The 17,612-nt window shown below is 28.5% G+C and overlaps 1 protein-coding gene across 1 annotated transcript in view; it reads right to left on the bottom strand.

Annotated features, from left to right (window-relative positions):
* LOC136990411 (zinc finger protein castor homolog 1-like) overlaps positions 1-17,612 on the bottom strand; it is a 116,408-nt gene that overhangs the window by 84,968 nt on the left and 13,828 nt on the right. Inside the window, 1 exon segment of the mRNA XM_067288797.1 lies at positions 10,977-11,028. The gene's annotated coding sequence lies outside the window, so the exon portion shown is untranslated.

Raw genomic sequence — 17,612 nt, 5'->3', positions numbered from 1 at the left:
CATTTTTTAAAATATTTTTAATATAAAATTATTACAGAATCTGTCAAGAAGATTTCAGACATTTTTATTTTTTAAAAATAACACAATTTTTAACATTTATGTAATAAATCTACCCGGTAAATGTTCTAAAAAAACGCAATATGTCTAACCTCTGCCATAATTTTACGTTAAGAAAAAACAATTTTAACATTTCTTAAAAAGCAATTTCCCATTTCTAAATAAGAGATATTGCTGAAGTTGTTGAAAATTATATTTTTAGAAATGTTAGAATTTTTTTCCTACTTAAAATGTTACTTATTGTATTTTTAGAAAACTTTCTAGGAGAAATTATTATAGACAATGCTAGAAATATTGCCAAAATGTGTAAAATAATATAATTTATGACATTTTTTATAAGATTTTCTCAGAATATTCTATATAATCCTACTCTAACGATGCTAGAAAATGTAATTTTTTACTGACTTTCCTACATAAAATTACTTACTTATTGTATTTTTAGAAGTGTAAGAAAGCTTCCCATGTAAAATTATTGTAGACAATGCTAGAAATATTGCCAAAATTTCTTTAAAAAAAAAAGGACACAGTTTATATAAAATCCTTCGACGACACATCTTTAAAAGAATTAAAAAGAATCTAAGATTTTACACGCTTTTCTATACAAGATTAATGGACTTTTTAAGGGTTTAAGAAAGCTTTTCGTGTAAAATTATCGAAGTATAAGCACTTTAAAAGGTAGTAAATTTTAAGAAGAGAGTATATTTGTAAAGGTTAATTACTTAATACGTATACAAGACGAGTCGGTAAGCCTCCCGCTGTCATGCAGAAGTTTCTTAATGACTGCCAAAAAGATCGTGAGATTTCTTTCAGTTTATACTTCTGCAGTTGACCGACAGAGCACGACAGAATGGTGCAGTTTGCTACAACAATTGCAAAGCGTGCATATCGCTAACAAGATAGTTCGACGCTTAGTCGAGCACAGAAATGCCTTTTTGCAATCAACCACATCTATTCAATACAACACTGACAAATGTTTCGAATTAATCACAATGGGTTTAAAAAAAGGAAAAAAAAAACTGGTTTGGTTTGATTTAAGCGTGAATTAGGTGGGTGTTAAGTATAGGCGCTTGATTATAGCTCGTCTGCTCTATTATATCTTAACATTTTATCTTTTTTTTCTCTCTACTCCGAGTGTTCTCTTTATTTTTTTTTTCCTCTTTTTCCTACTTAAAATCTCTGGATCGGTGCACGTAATTCAGTTTTAAAGTTGGATGTAACTATCAAAAATATTCACGAAAATATCTCAAAGGTGTCATTAAAGATCTTAACCTTTCTTCCTATCTACATTTTTAACTTCTTAGGTGTGTTTTGGACAAACTGCTCCTTAATATAAACTCTTTAAGATTAACGGGGGTTAAGCTCTGATAAACAGAAAAATTGCTCGAGAAAAAAAGGGGGGATGGTGTTTATCACTAAAAATGGAGGTTTATTAAAGAGTTTTTTTTTAAATAAAATCATTATTATTTTATATTTTTAACTTTTTAGACGTGTTTTAGACAAACTGCTCCTTGATGTTTAACAGGAATTATGCTCTGACACCCAGAAAAACTGCATTAAAAAATGGATTTAACACTTAAAAAAATGGAGTTTTTTTTTAATAAAATAATTAATACGTAAAGAATTTTACATATTTCGTGCTTATTTTTATAAATAATTTCGAATTCGATGCCTTTATAACCTTCTCCTTTATTTGTTGCCTTCTTATAAATTACGTATTTTGCATTTTTAATATTAAAAAAAATAATAATAAATGCCGAAAAAATTAATTAGAAATTTTCAAATCATCATTAATTTTAAAATAATAATAAAAATTATAATTTTTCAGACATAAATAAAGGTGTTGTTCATTATAATTCTTCATTAACTTTCTCATATAAAATATATAAAAAAAAATTATTGCTATAAAAATAAATAATAATAATAATAAAAAAATATATTTAAATTTTAGATTCGCCGAATCTAAATGCATCTAATTAATTTTTTTCCCCCTTATCCACATCCAAAAACTTTAAAATTTAATTGAACTTTATAGAGAAGAAGCGCGTACCTATCATGTTGATATATGAAAGCTCTTAAACAATAAATGACAAATTAGAACCGTATTATCTCGTTATTTGTGCAATTTAACAATTATTACCGAGAATAATTCCTATTTTTTTAAATGGCCATTGGCAAAAATCATTAATTTCAAACTTAAACTTTAGGAAATTGCCATAATTATCTGCAAGTATACACGTGCCTTGTTTGCATTAATTGATTTATACAAAAACAGATGTTCTATTTCCTTAAGGAAATCTAATCAAGATTTAAAATAAAATTTAAAAAATAAAATAAAATATTGTCTAAAAAGAATTTTAATTTTGTTTAAATTTGGAACGTCTCCTCAAAAGTGACAATTGTCTGGAGCAACCTGTGCAAAGGGGGGGGGGAATCTTTTCTACTGTTGAAGTAGCGTGTACCCAATAGGGGCCCCGAATTGGTAACTGGGTGCACCAAACTCGTTCTACTAGTGCTTACCCCCCATTTTTCTTATTTTCTTACTACCTGACTGGCGTTATGCTATTTCTCTCTCTGTTCATAGTCATAATAATGATGGGTGTTGGGTTAGTAAATGATAGAATTCGATCGGCCGGGCGCCATTTTTTTCTTTATTTATTTTTTTTTAAACTGTCAAATTTGATTGGTAATATCGGGGTTGTAACTATACCCTACAGAATTCGGCTTTAACAATATCGTTGCGCACATAAGTATAACTGCATGAGTTAACATAATTTTATGTAATTATCTTTTTAAACTAATGTAATTACTTTTATGAAATACAGATCTAGTCTGTGTTAATTATAATCTAGAATTAAATCTTCAATCATAGGATAAGCTCATTGACTGCTACAACTTCTTTTTTTTTTTCTTTAATTCTTCAAGTTTATGTTGTGGAAAATAATCTATAGGTTGATATAATCAGCGGTGAGCAGACATTATACTGTGTTTAATTTCCAATTATTACAAAAGGGTGAAGAAGAAGAAGACTGCTTTCTAACATAATTTATCGATAGTACAGTACTTTTGTTTCATTTGTTTATACTGTTTCATGGTTTTGATTTCCCACTTAGTGTTGAACTTTGTACAAAACAATTGAATAACTATCAATTAACTTGGTAAATTTTTCAAAGTTAGAAACAATGGAGTCTTTTTTTTACAACAATCGACTAATTATTTATTAATTTTCGTGTTAAACGATCGATTTCTGCTGGCCAAATTCGACATTTTATTAAACGTAATTCTCCTTTAACGAATTAAAGAGGAAGAGAGTTAAAGAGTTAGAGACAGAGAACAAAAAATAATAAATAATAATAATAATGTCATAGGAAAGAGGGGTTTTGTCCCTAAAAATAACCACTCAGAACACACATAAGTACCACAAAACTATGGCCAAATCATTGCCAACCCGGGCACAGTGTTCTAATCCTAAAATACCTCATCATCTAAAAATACTAAATGCAGTATGCAGTCTTACGTCTGCAGATCTTTGGGAAGAAACATGCGAACTATGCGTGCTCCGTCAGCAGTCATTCTTTACATGAAGTATAGTCTTTATATCCAGCAGATAAATGTGTGTCAACTATAGAAAACTCTAAACCTCGAAAATTCTTACACAGTAGCAATATTCGGCTTAAGAATTATTACAGTTTAAACAATAAAATATTATGGGAAAATTTATTACCTCGAATAATTGCACCAGTTTATACATAAATTATAAATGAATTTTTTTTTCCTCTCTTCTCCCTCCCCTCCTCTCTCTCTCTATCTCTCTCTTTAAAGAATAAGAAGCAGATATATCCGATTTTATATATATAATAACACGATACAAACCACGCACGAAACAATTTGGTATGAAAGGAGCGTAAGATTTTCATTGTCTATAGCAAGTATCACGAGAACATAAAGAAAAAGAAAAAAAAATCTCGGAATTAGTATAACGTGACTACTTATAAACATATTTGAGAACAGGAAGAGAATAATTATCATCTAACATTGTCGAGTTAAAGAATAAGGGCGAACAATGATACTAAAAAAAAGGGGGTGAACAATACCGTTGAGGTTAAAAAATAGCACCGTCGATAAATACTATCGTACACTATCAAAGTTTAATCTAGGTGTAAATAAATACTTGAGTATTGTTACTTCAATGAATTAATTAAAATAAAAATACTCCCGTTCCTTTATGGAATTTTAATTCAATCTGATAATGTGTTCTACTTGCAAAATAATACAAAAATTTAAAAAAAAACATTAACTGTTAAATCATTTTACCGAAAATTCGATGAGAAAAATCGTTTTCTTTTCCTTCTTCTTCCATATTTTTGATAATAATCAACTAAACCCAGCGCTTCTAAGAAAGATCTTAGAACAAAGAAATGAATTTTTTAAAGCTTAAACGTTTAACTTTAAAAAAAATAATAATAAAAAATTAGCTTGGAAATAATAAAAATAAAATTTAAAAAAAGAAACCATTAGTTATAAAAAAATAAAAGATAAATTCTTAAAAGAAAACCTTTAGATCTGCAAATCCTTAACTGTCAAATTGAATAATTGAAAAATATTCTTTGATCCAAAACCAAATTAAAATGGTCACATTAAAAAAAACTATATAATAATAATAATAATAATAATAATAAAATAAAATTGAAAAGAGAAAATTCCGTCAAACAATAGATCCTAAAATAAAAATAAGTTAATAATGATTTTTACCAAGTCTTCTTTAATGGTGTAAAAATAAAAGTTTACCGGCGACAAGACTCATTGTTTGTTAATCTTGCCAACGATTTGGATGTTTTGATAAATGTTATTTGGAGTAACTAAAAACACATTTGTCTAGAATAAAATCTAAAAACAAAAATATAAAAAATCGTTCTTTAACATTTATTTTTCGCTTTAAAATATACACGATAAAACCTGCCTAAACAGTCCGGCTTACGCAGGTTTGGCTGTATAAGCGTGGATATTTCGCTGTTAAGAATAAACATTGACCGTCTGGAAGGAAACTAAATGCATTTTTGTATTCTATATTTATAAATGAAACTTTGTTCACACCAATTAATGAAAAAAGGGGTGACGACTTCTTCACATTTAAACGACGTTTCTTCAACTTAACTTAGAGTTTGTTGTAATGTTATTTATAAAATGCTATTTTAACGAGATAATTAACGAATTCTTTCTTTAAAAAAACCCCCCATATATTTGATACATTTCGTAGAATCTTATAACACTAAATATTTTGTCTGAAGAGCGCCAATACTTCCCCTTTACTCGGTTGATAAGTTTTTAAAACGGCTTCAATTAAAAGCTATTAGATCTAGAATTTCAATATTAATTACAAGTTCAGAGAATGGTATCACTTTAGATACAATCTCGATATTATCCGTGTAATTCTGATCGGAATTATGCGGATAGTATTGAGTATCGAAACTGTATACGGTGCGATGAATCTTAAGAATCTCGACAATGTATAACATAGTTTTTAAATGTCGTATGTCTTAAGAACGGGTGAAAGCATACGGATTATACTTGAAAATATTGATGTAGAATGTATTTAAGGAGAGTATAAAGGTGTAAATGTATGGGAGCAACACGGAGGGAGGGGTGGAATTAGAATCGTAGCAGTTAGCACGTCAGTAGGATAAATGCGGCGTAAGTAATAGGAGAAAGTAAAGTATTTTGTGGTGTCGCATTACATTGTGTTGCTGTTAACGCCCCTGTATTATCGTTCACCCTGCGTGTGTTTAAAGTGTTGCCTTCTTCTTAATAAGCATGTCAGTAAAATGCGCAACGAGCCAACGACGGTTAATAGTAAAGCGGGTTCATCTTTAAAACGATCTACACTATTACGGGATGTTTGCCAATATTGACAGCGAAACCTTTATATACTGTTTGTTAACTCGATGCACCTGCTTCGATTCGAGATGCTACAGAAATAGGATATTTTCTATGGAAATCCTGTAAACCGTTCGTACTTACTCCTAATTAACTACCCCGTTCGTGTTACTTGTAACGTCTTTATGGGCTAACGGAATATATTAAACTATAGCTACAGGTGGTAAATGTATACGAATAAATAATTAGCGAGGTAATATTGTATATTCGATAGCAGCAAAGGCCATTAAGTAATCGAGCGTAAGTTATTATTGAGGTAGTATGGTGGAGGAACGTCAGCCAATGGAAGAAAGTTAACACTACGTAAGCATATTATTAAAAATTGAAAAAAATAGAATATAATCAACTATTATTTATTCATATTCGTGTTTATAAATTCTTCGAATTAATCAAACCGGATGCAGCATAGATAAGGTCACGAAATGGAAATAAAACCTTCTTTGTTCCTTCTGGGCAAAAATCAAGAGAATTCGTTCTCCATGGCTTCTTTTTTTTTAAGAGAAAATTTATACGTTTTACATTTGTCCTTGAGGTCAAATTCCTTAAATAAGGATAGGGAATATGTTATATCCTTTAGGCAAATGAATATATTCAATGTGTTTTATAATGAAATACAAGCATTCTTTGTGGTTTGTGACTGAATAATATAATTTACTAGATTATAATATCGGCTCCCCATTTTTTTTATTCCAGTTTCTAACTCATTTACTAACCTTGTATACCGTTGTGACGAAGAAAAGGGTGGTATATCTCGCATTGCACCGTAAAATATTACTCACTTTTTGTTTATTTTCTTTCCAGTAGAAAAAAAAATCCTGAAAGTGTGATTTATTGCCTAACATTTTTCTATGCAGATAAGAATTTTTTGGCAGTAAAAATGTGCAAAAATAATAATTCGAGTGTCATTTAATCGATAGAAAAATATAATTCTAGTCCAATGACCTATTTTGTTCCATTAGAAATTCGAAAATTCGGTAAAAATAAAAGAAAACAACTCTAAACACCATTGCATAAAATGGCAATTAACACAAAAGATACAATCTCATTTGAACTATTTATTATACAATTTTTTCGTATAATATATATATATATATTATATATATATATATATTATACGAAAAAAATTGTATAATAAATTACGCCCCTTTTAAAATAAATGCTACATTATCTAATTTACGAAAACAGAAAAAAAGCCTTGAAAACAGTAAACTTATTCAACGGATAATTGAGTAATTTTAAAAATCTGTATAATAAATTACATAAAAATGAGTAATGGCACAGTTTACTTGGTTAAATTTTATAGATTTTTTTAAAGTTTTTAAGCTCAAAAAAACTATTTTTAAGTGAATAAAACTCGAGTATCTATCACACGAGAAGTGGGTATATGACCTATTAAGACCTACTATTAAGCGCATGTTTTATTAATAACGTTTAGTTTGTATTCTCCAAAGCGATAATAAACAACTTGGTTATTGACATTGATAATCTTTAATATTTTTACTAACTTTTAAACCCTTTATCGCATTTTCATAAATCACTTTAGTTTATTGACCCCACCAAAGTAATGTTGTGCCATAATTTTTCTCTACACTCTCCATATATAATCACTCCAACATAAATAATTTTTCTATACCAAATTTTATTTATTTATTTAAAAAAATAAAAAAAAAATACCCTAGCCATTTTACTGAATAATTTTAAAATCGGGGAGGATTGTTTTACGTCTTTGTTATAATTCGTGTCGTCACAAAGGCATTCGAGGACATACGTCAGATATGTTAAATACTTTTCTGTTTATTAATAAACTAGATTAAATCTGTCGCATCACTTCACCCTTCACGGAATAACTTATTTATTCTATTCATCAATTCTAAAGAGGGATAGACGAGTTACAAAGTATGTAAATTTTGCTTTATATCTTACGAAAATTTTAATTATTTTATCGTATTTTTGACAAAATTAACTTAATCTTCTACAACGTAAGTCACTATACTTTCTCTCTCTCTCGCTCCCTGCATTATTATTTTTTTTCATTAATCAGAACTGTTTGACCTGTTGCCACGTGAACGTTTTCTTAGATTTAATGATCCTGTTTGTATGTATATATATATAAACAGGATCGTATAATGTTAATTAAACAGAGAAAAAGTCTACCGATCCGAACGGTAACAAACAAATATCGAACTAAAAGTTAGAAATTAAGTGCCAAACGAGTTAGCGCCTTTACAAGTTATTAAACAGATAAAAAAAAAAAAAGAAGTAAATAAAATGTTACAATGTAATTAAAATACAGAGAAAAACAGAAATTTATCTACTAAAGAATTTACTAAATTGTATATATTTTATTTGTAATTTTTTAAAATTAATTGTCGCTTGCCAAATGCGCATTATATATACGAGTAAGAGATCGTTTCCCTTTTTAAACCGGGTACAAAAATATAAAATTGCAAAATTTGATTGACAAGTAGGAGGAGCTTATCGCTTTCATCTTATCACGTGACGGAGATTTAACATGTCACTAAATCTATTATCTCGGATAGAGTCGTCACTTTTAACTACGACATCCAACGCATGCATTCGCCATCGGTCAACTCATGTGAAATTTCATTAAACAAACAGGAAAGAACTTAAAGAAAAAAAATTAAAAAAAAAAAATAATAATAATAATAAAAACAATAAATAAAATAAATAATAAACGTCAACAATAAATAAAAAGACGGTGGAATATTCTAAAAACAGTATAAATTACTTTTTTACAAGATGAACGATACTTGAAATGAAAGATGTCAACCATCTGCTCCTCTACAATGAGAAACATAAGCGAAATATGACCTAGTTTAAAAGAAAAATTTTAATTGACAAATAAAAATAAAATCTTTATCAGTATATATATATATATATCCCATTAAAATTTTCCACTTATTCTTTTCATTTTAATCAATTTCATAACACGAGTTTCTTAAGAATGACCCTTTGATCCTCCCCTCGGAAAGAAGTTTGAATTATAAGAAACTACTAAAGAAATATTTTTAAAAAAAACAACAAAGATTAACAGTTACAACACACTTTTATCTATAATATTTTCTCTTTCAACGGATTTTATTTTCATAACAGAAGAGAGTAGAAACATATATATATAGTTTGATAAATTGGTTGAAGATATAAGCAACGCCTGGTACAGAGTTCTGCCATTGTCATGGACTTTGTACTAAGCTGGGTATTAAACATAAGTTTGTTATATATTAAAAGGTATGAGATCAGAACTGGTGACATTTATAATGCTGTCAACACAGCCGAATCACATTTTGGTTTGTGTAGTAAAGAATGTTTAGATATAAACATCCTCACTAAAAGGTAAACATTTATAAGTTTGAAAACTGTAAAGAAAATGATACCAAGTTTCGTATAGTTTTTCTTCTTATATAAATTATCATGGATGATTTGTTTATTTTTTAACAAAATACTAAGTATTTCTCTACACAAATCAGACCATACTTATCATTCCATCGCTAAGATTTTCTGAATATTTAAGTTGTTTTTTTCGTAATTAAATCATTAAAATTAAACTATTTATGTATTAAAAATTAATATACGTATTCAATATAAGCGGTAAATGAATAATATCGTGCGTTGAAATGATTTGTTTTCTCATATACAACGCGTAAGTATTGAAACTGCGCTCATTTTACTTCACAGAATTCTTCTTTACAACGCGTATTGTTAATAATTGTCTCTTTTAAATTAAGATATGTTTACTAGAAAATCAATATATGAAGTCGAAACTTCATATATGTAACCTGTAAACAATGGCCACCTCCATACAACGGGCAATTTTTATGTTCCCATCAGCGGCCGTTGTTCGTAGGTTCGACTATAAAACGATATACTGAATATATAAAGAAAACGAGAGCAAATTTTGAAACAGTACAACGTGAGTTATGATCGCCGATTGTTTATTACTGCAATATTTTTCAGATAAACGAACTATTTATCGTTCCACCATTTAAAATTACTCTAATTATTTCTTTAAAACACGCATTTTTCATCATCAAATCCGTAAAATTGCATGTTTTAAAGTATACAAGCTTAAAAAACTGATAACGTATATATAAACCAAACTAATTCATAAAACGAGATCATTCTCGAGCATACATGGCATCATTTATGGTTGATTGACTGCTTGCAACATAAAAATACTAAGTATTCCAACGGATAAAAACGTTTTCTTATTAAAATTAATATCATTTCACGTACAATGCGCAAAAAACTCCCATCTAAAGCGGAATTTTTCATGATTACATCCTTAAAATTAGAATTTTTATGAAAAAAAAGGTACGTGCGCGTTATAAGTTGAAGCCGGCGGGGGAAAAAAGCCAAGATCTTTGAAGTATTCAAGAAAAATCGGATTTCCTCCCCCCATTTCTTCTTCAGCATCATCTCATACCCGATATTCATTGATGTATAGAATCCTAACAATAAAGCAATATTCATACAAACTTATCAGGCAAGATCAAACAGAATCAAACTATAAACGCATTATGCTTTCAAGAAGGGGGGGGCACAGAAAAGAAGAAGAAGAAGAAGGGAAGAAAAAACTAAAAAAATATTTTCCAAGCGTAACGAATATCTCGACAATTACTCTCGAAAAAAACCTGCAATTTAAATCAAACTGATTGAACAGGGCACTGAAAAAAAAAAAGAGAGGAGGAAAAAAACCTCATCAACAGATAAAAGAATCTTAGAATTTTAAGAACTTGAACTAAAAACAATAATTTGAATGAGTATAGATGATAATTATTCATTAGACTGAATACGTGCTTCACATGTGGCACAAAGAAGTCCTTTTCTATCAACAGCATTGAAATGGGTGAAAATGAAGCCATTCAAACTTCTCTTTTCAATAGTGCTTGAACTAAATACGAATTTGAATGGTCAAATGCCCACGAAAACCATTCAGAAAGTAAGTTATTCAATAATAAAAAACTTACCTTCGCTGTTATGTTACAATGGCGGACCAGCTATTCTCGGTGGCAGACATGTCTGTAAAACCAAACAAAATTCGTTTTAACTTGTTTATTTTTTTAAATATATGTATATATATATGTATATATATATTCTTTTTACCTCTTAATTTATTTCGAATTAACAAAAATTCATTTAATTACTTTCCACTTTAATCGCTATTAAAGTCTCTCTACTCGCTTACAAAACACTAAAACTTAACACTAGATTGTAATTAAGTAAAGTATCTACTTTGAAATGAATTTTTAAAGTTAAAATTTCGAGTTAAATATGATTTAAAATAATCAAATCTTTAATTAATTACGATTAATTTAAATGTTTTTAAGCGGTTAAGTGAATATATAGGACACGATTTGGAGACGTTCCTTTTCGTTTTTAATGGGAAAATCTCGAAAGATTTAAGTGTATTAACGTTAATATTTGAATAAATAACAATAATATTAAAGGAATAATCGATAGATATGCATCAGCATGAAAAATTGATTAGAATTAATTCGAATATTTTCTGTACAAACAAGAAAAAAAGAAATGAGGTTTTTACGTTCTATTTTCTCTATACTTTTCTTAACAATTCTCCGGATTATTCTGAGTTCTTTTACTACTTTTCATTGTAATTTCTCCCCCTTTTTTTTCCTCTAGAATATATATTTATATATCTCTTTGTTTGATTTAATTAGTCTAAACAATCAGTTCATTCGACAAAGGTATGAACTTACTTCAATTCGTGCTCATTCAATTTATAAAATGTATATTCTTCCTCTAATGGAAATCTCGTAATAATTGAAAATATATTTCGATTTTTGATCGATTTATGAACCATATGAATCATTTTCAAACAATAAATTGCACTTTGGCTTGGATTTTAAATGGAAATTAATGAATTTCCGAGGAAAGTATTGGCACTTGGCGCACTTTTATAATATATTTAATATTCGTTAATATATTATAAAATATATAATTTAGTATAATATTTAACATAAGTTGTACGCACTTGGCGTATATTAATACAAAATAATCAATGATTCAACTGTAGAATCTAAAGAGAAATATGAACTGTAGGTGAACTTGGCGCTTATTAATACAATATAATCTATACAATCTACAAAGAAATAAACAATATCTATGCTACACTTGGTATCTAACGATGCATTATATTCTACACAATCTATAGATTTTTTTCTATAGATAACAGATATAAACTTGGCGTAAATGAATGATATATAGATATAACTTGCCGTATATAAATCATAATCTAATGAGTAGTAGATAACAAATCCTTTATACGCGTACTTGGCGTAGTATCATTATACTATAATCTATATAATTTAGCGAGAAGTGAGCATTATATACGCTACGAAGAGGATCGTTTCGGCATCCGAAAGCCCCGAAAAATAGATTTTAAGGTCAAAAATTAAGCGTAATTAGCCTACAGCTTCAAAAAATCAATATGTTTCTTACAACCCCGACGAACTTATTAACCTATTAGCATAAATAGTTAAAAATTCTAGTGTCTACACTTATTATTATTTTTTAAATAGATAATTAAGGTTTAATTTTGTTTTATCCAATGTCATCTTTATTAAAAGAATCACCCCCTTTTTTTTTAAATCTTGTTTGGACGAATCATGTTTATCAAAGTATTTGCAAAGATGAGAATATTTATATACTCGTAAGAGCAGAGAGCATGTAAACAGGTTTAAATATGTAGATTTTATACAAACAAATTAGCAATAATTTAAAGGGATGAGAAACTTAATAAGATAATCTCCAAATATAAATTTTCATAATTGAGAATTAAGTTTATAAATTATATATTTCTTAGCATAAAAAGACAATGATAATGCCCTACAGTTTAGGTGAAGTTTACGGTACGTTACTTTAACGTTAAAATTATTTAAAATAACAGGGAGAACATACGAAAAAAAGTAATTTAATTAAAGAATTGAATGTAATTTACAGTTTATTATAAGAAAATAAGGCTAAATAACTAAATAAACTTTAATTATTTGATTATAAAGTAGGAATAGACATTAAAATTTTGAGTTATTTTTTTAGATTTTATGCTAATTATATTTAATTTTTGATAGTAGATACCCATTATTTGCTTCCTAAATGACTTTCCTCACATTATTGATCTCAGATTTCGTACGTTTTTAACGTACTAACAGACATACACGTTGTGTAATTCCTCTATGAACTGTATAGATTATAATGTAATACAGGCTACAACAGCACGCCAAGTACTGTTACTATTATTATATAATTATTTCTAAATTATATAGATTATTGTCTACTACTACACTTCGCTACTCTTGTATTTCGCTGTACAGCACAGTACATACTGCGAGATGCCAAGTACTAAAACTACTTCTGTATACAATCCTCTTGAAATTATTTAGATTATAATCTAATGTATTACAGGATGCCAAGTATTGCAACACATTATACAGTGTACAGTACATTCAAACCTCGATACAGAGCCATCATTTGTTCGCTTTTGAGGAACATTCGCTAAAGAGAATGTGGCGCTAAATCGAAGGATTTCAAACAAAGTTACTCGAAGTAACGAAAGTTTGAAATTCGTGTGATTTGGTGATTGGAAATGACCTTTGCAATGCAATAATCCTACAATTTGTAATACAAAAATAGCGAAGGATAGTTGCGAGGGAGATCCATTTACGGGCATTGATTGGCACTGTACTGGAGAGCGCTATATCGAGGTTTGTATATGCAAAGTATAACAAGATACCAAATATTGCAAATTTAATAAGGAATTTTACTTTGCACCCTTTCAAAAACAAGAAAAGCTACGAGAAAATCAAAATGATTCCATTCCTTTATGCAAATGATAAGGTTAACAGCCGAGGATTGCGTAAATGTAATTAAAATTAAGCCCCGATAAACGAATAATAAATTTTTCGACCGATTTTTATCTGTAAAAATAATGATTATATGTGTTATTTATTAAATTTTTTATATAGAATTACTCAGAATTAATCCAAGATCATTCGATACGAGCAACGTTCTTAAGTCGATTTGTAGCCTTTAAATGTTAAATTTTCTATTTATATTATTAAAAGTTGATTAATATGTAAACAGTTAAGTCTTAATTACACTTAATTTTAATCATTTCTTAATTATTATTAAATATTTGTCTAGAATCTCGAACTATTTTAAGTTTAAAGGTGAAGAATTCCTTACCAAGTGTAAGGTGTGAATGATGCTGGTTAATGTCAAAATAATATAAATTACAATTAAAATAACTATTTTTAATTATAATTTAATAAATATTTATGCTTTATACTATATTTTTAACTAGAAATTTAACATATTTTATTAAATATTTAGACGAAAAGTAAACTTTTTAACGATGGAAAAACGTATCAATTCGAGAAAAAATATAGAAAAATTAACTGTAAAAATGTCTGATTGATGGATTTATAATATAAATTCGGGCTGATGACATTTATAAAAGTGATTCGATTTCACTTCTGAAGCGAACTATTAGGGTCAAGGTTTCGTTCTATACAAAAATATAGGCCACATTGTTAAAAAGTTTATATAAAATATCACAAACTTGCACTTTTTTAGCTCTTTGACAATATGAAAATAGAATCGTCTAAAGTTAATTTGACTCTTCTTTCGTTTTATACACACGAATTTAAGTTAATCTTTCACTTCCACAAGGGGTCAACCGAGAGTGTCAGCGTAGTTTAGACTCGATTCTATAGAAACTGATGTGTTTATATGGAAAATATAAGCGATTTACTAATAATTATAACTAAAAATATACGTAATTTAATCATGGAATTTATTTATATCTCGACTTTACGCTAATTTACTTGGTGAATTTATTTTTGCTTTGATAAAAATCAATAAACACGAAGCGATTCAAACATGGAAACAAGGTTTTGTATGAGTTCTTATGCAAGATTTAACACAGTTTTAACTGCTTAACTACCTTATATATATATATAATTCAATGCTATAAATCAGAAATTTAATCCATAAAACTGGTATGTACAGTAGTAGAGTAGTATAGAGCACCAACTATCAGTAGATACCATTTTCTACTGGCTTAATTGTTAATTATAGCTGCTATCAAAATATTATATACATTAAGAAAATGATGACAATTATTTCATTTAATTTCCCCTCTATCATAAACGAATAAAGGAAAAATATGTCTCCATTCTTCAATCACAGGCTCCTCTTCTCTATCATTGGAAGCAGCAGTTTATCTACTTACAACATCTGCTCTGTATGAATTTAGGTTATGTATTTTTCATATAGCCCCTAATATCTAGAATTATCAGCTAAGTATGAAGTGCTTTCAGTTTATTTTCTCAATTCTTATCGCTTCGTTTTTAGAAAAAAAAAATCGCCAATGACCCCCCTCTCCAATAGTTTATTTTTAATAATATTCCACACCCCTATGCAATCGATTCTACGCAAGTTTAGTACTAAAGCGTGGATATTTAATGCTTATTTTTATCAAAAATTCTACTCAAATTTCTAAAATTATCATTAAGTTCTTCTAGCTAAAGCTAAATATAATTTGTTGCTATCTCAATAACCTTCGAAGGACCATTCTTCTCTTGAATATAAGAATCTAAAGTATTTTGAATACAATAGTTTCATCAATCTTTCTTTAGTTAAATTATATATATAGACATATATATATATGTGTTATTTTAACTCGTTTTAGTGAAATCAGTGTCGAAAATTTCTTCCAAGTTATTCATATTCAACTCACATTTAAGCATTAACATGAACTGGTGCTGCAGGAAACCATATTAGACAATGTTTCACAAATTTTCTTAGCCTCATTTATCAACGTTACAAGTCACTCTCGGGTGAAAAAAAAAGCGTAAATAGGGTTAAATATTTTATATTTTTACGCTGGTTTTATGAAATTTTTCTAACGTATGCGAGTTTATAAGGTAATTTTTAATGATGGAAGATGCTTTTTTGATCCAGCAGCATCACTACTCCTTCACAAGAATGGAAAGTTTTATGCCTCGTAATTAACTGGAAAATGAAAGTGAAAGAATTCTTATAAATTTAAAACAAAGAATAAGTCATAAAAACTTTCGATTTCTTAAAATATTTACATTAATTCTTATCAATTCTAGCAATTACTAAGACGGAAGATACTGACTTACTTAAGGAATGAGATAGTGTTTAAAACGGTTGATAAATCAAATGAAAGCGTTTAAATTTAAATAAAATTGAAGAATTACGCTTTAAGTTTCCAATTTAGATAAAAATAAATAAAATTCGCATCAATAATTTTCTTTTGACAGCCCAAAAAATTCGAAGGAAAAAGATGAACCCCGTTATTTTTATACTTCGATGCCAATCAATTGTCAACAGTAAACTTGTGCATGTTAATGCTAATTCATTAGATGTCAGCTCGAAAAAAAATAACGTTACATTTGCTTAAAAACATCAATAAAATGTCCAAAATATGCTAATGGCAAATCATTGATACGTGAACGATTCGACGTCTTGATAATTCTGATTACGTCAATAAGTTCGTAATCTAAACTTGTTTCAAATGTCATCTTATGCTAATTCCGGATGATATTTTTGTATTAGTATCATGCAAAATAATGTGCATAACAATGATACATAAATGTATTTTCAATTTATTAATATTAAGTTACCGTAACGAGTTCAAAGTATCGATAAAATCGTGACACCACGTGGCATTTTTAAGAGTTTCATAACGAAAGTATCGATGTTATTTGCGCAAAAATTACCAATTAATTAACAGGAAAACTTTTAAAATTTACTTAAAATCATTTAATTCTAGTTTATGAACCTTAAATTACTATAATAAGTGGAGAATATCGAAGCATCATCGCCCCGTTTCAGCATGGGATTATTAATATTTCCATAATAAAGACACTGTTACGAATCGGTTATTTATATCAATTTTATACCATTTTCTGTCAATAAATTAGTGTATTTTTCTGCATAAATAACCTCAAAAAGAAACAACTAATTCATTAAGAGAAAAATGCTATAAAAATTGATTAAAAAATCATTAAATTAACAATTAATAACATGTCAATACAATAATGATGCATTCGCTAGATATTAAAGTGTCAATAACCCAGTTATAATCTCATGTTAGTGAATTATCAATATTATAATGATACATTAATCTATAATTAAGGTGTGGCGACATCGATAGTATGCCAGACGGACGTTATTAATAGCAAAACAACGGCATAAACCGAGTAACAACTTTTAAAACTTTCGTCTAGTCAGAAAATCAATCCCACCCCTTAAAAAAGACGGGAGGGGGACCAACATAAAAAAGGGGGGTTGGCAAAGTTATGCAAATGACGCACTGGCGGCACGGTAGCTTATTAGGTTATGTCAATGGGGTGGCGAGTCGGATGCTGGGGATGTTTATGCAATCCGGATAACAGTTATGCTATATAAAAAGACCATTTCTGATAGTAAAAGTAATTAAGACGTACTTAAAAGTGGAAGAACATAAAGCAGAGATCGTTTAAAAGTAGGATAAGAGAGAGAAAAAAAAAGAATAAAAAAGAAAAAGATGGATGGAGGAAGAAGAAGAATTACTA

The sequence above is a fragment of the Centruroides vittatus genome, unplaced genomic scaffold (assembly GCF_030686945.1).
Source record: "Centruroides vittatus isolate TY-2023 unplaced genomic scaffold, ASM3068694v2 scaffold_932, whole genome shotgun sequence".
NCBI lineage: Eukaryota > Metazoa > Arthropoda > Arachnida > Scorpiones > Buthidae > Centruroides > Centruroides vittatus.
This window is presented reverse-complemented; position numbering and strand designations above follow the sequence as displayed.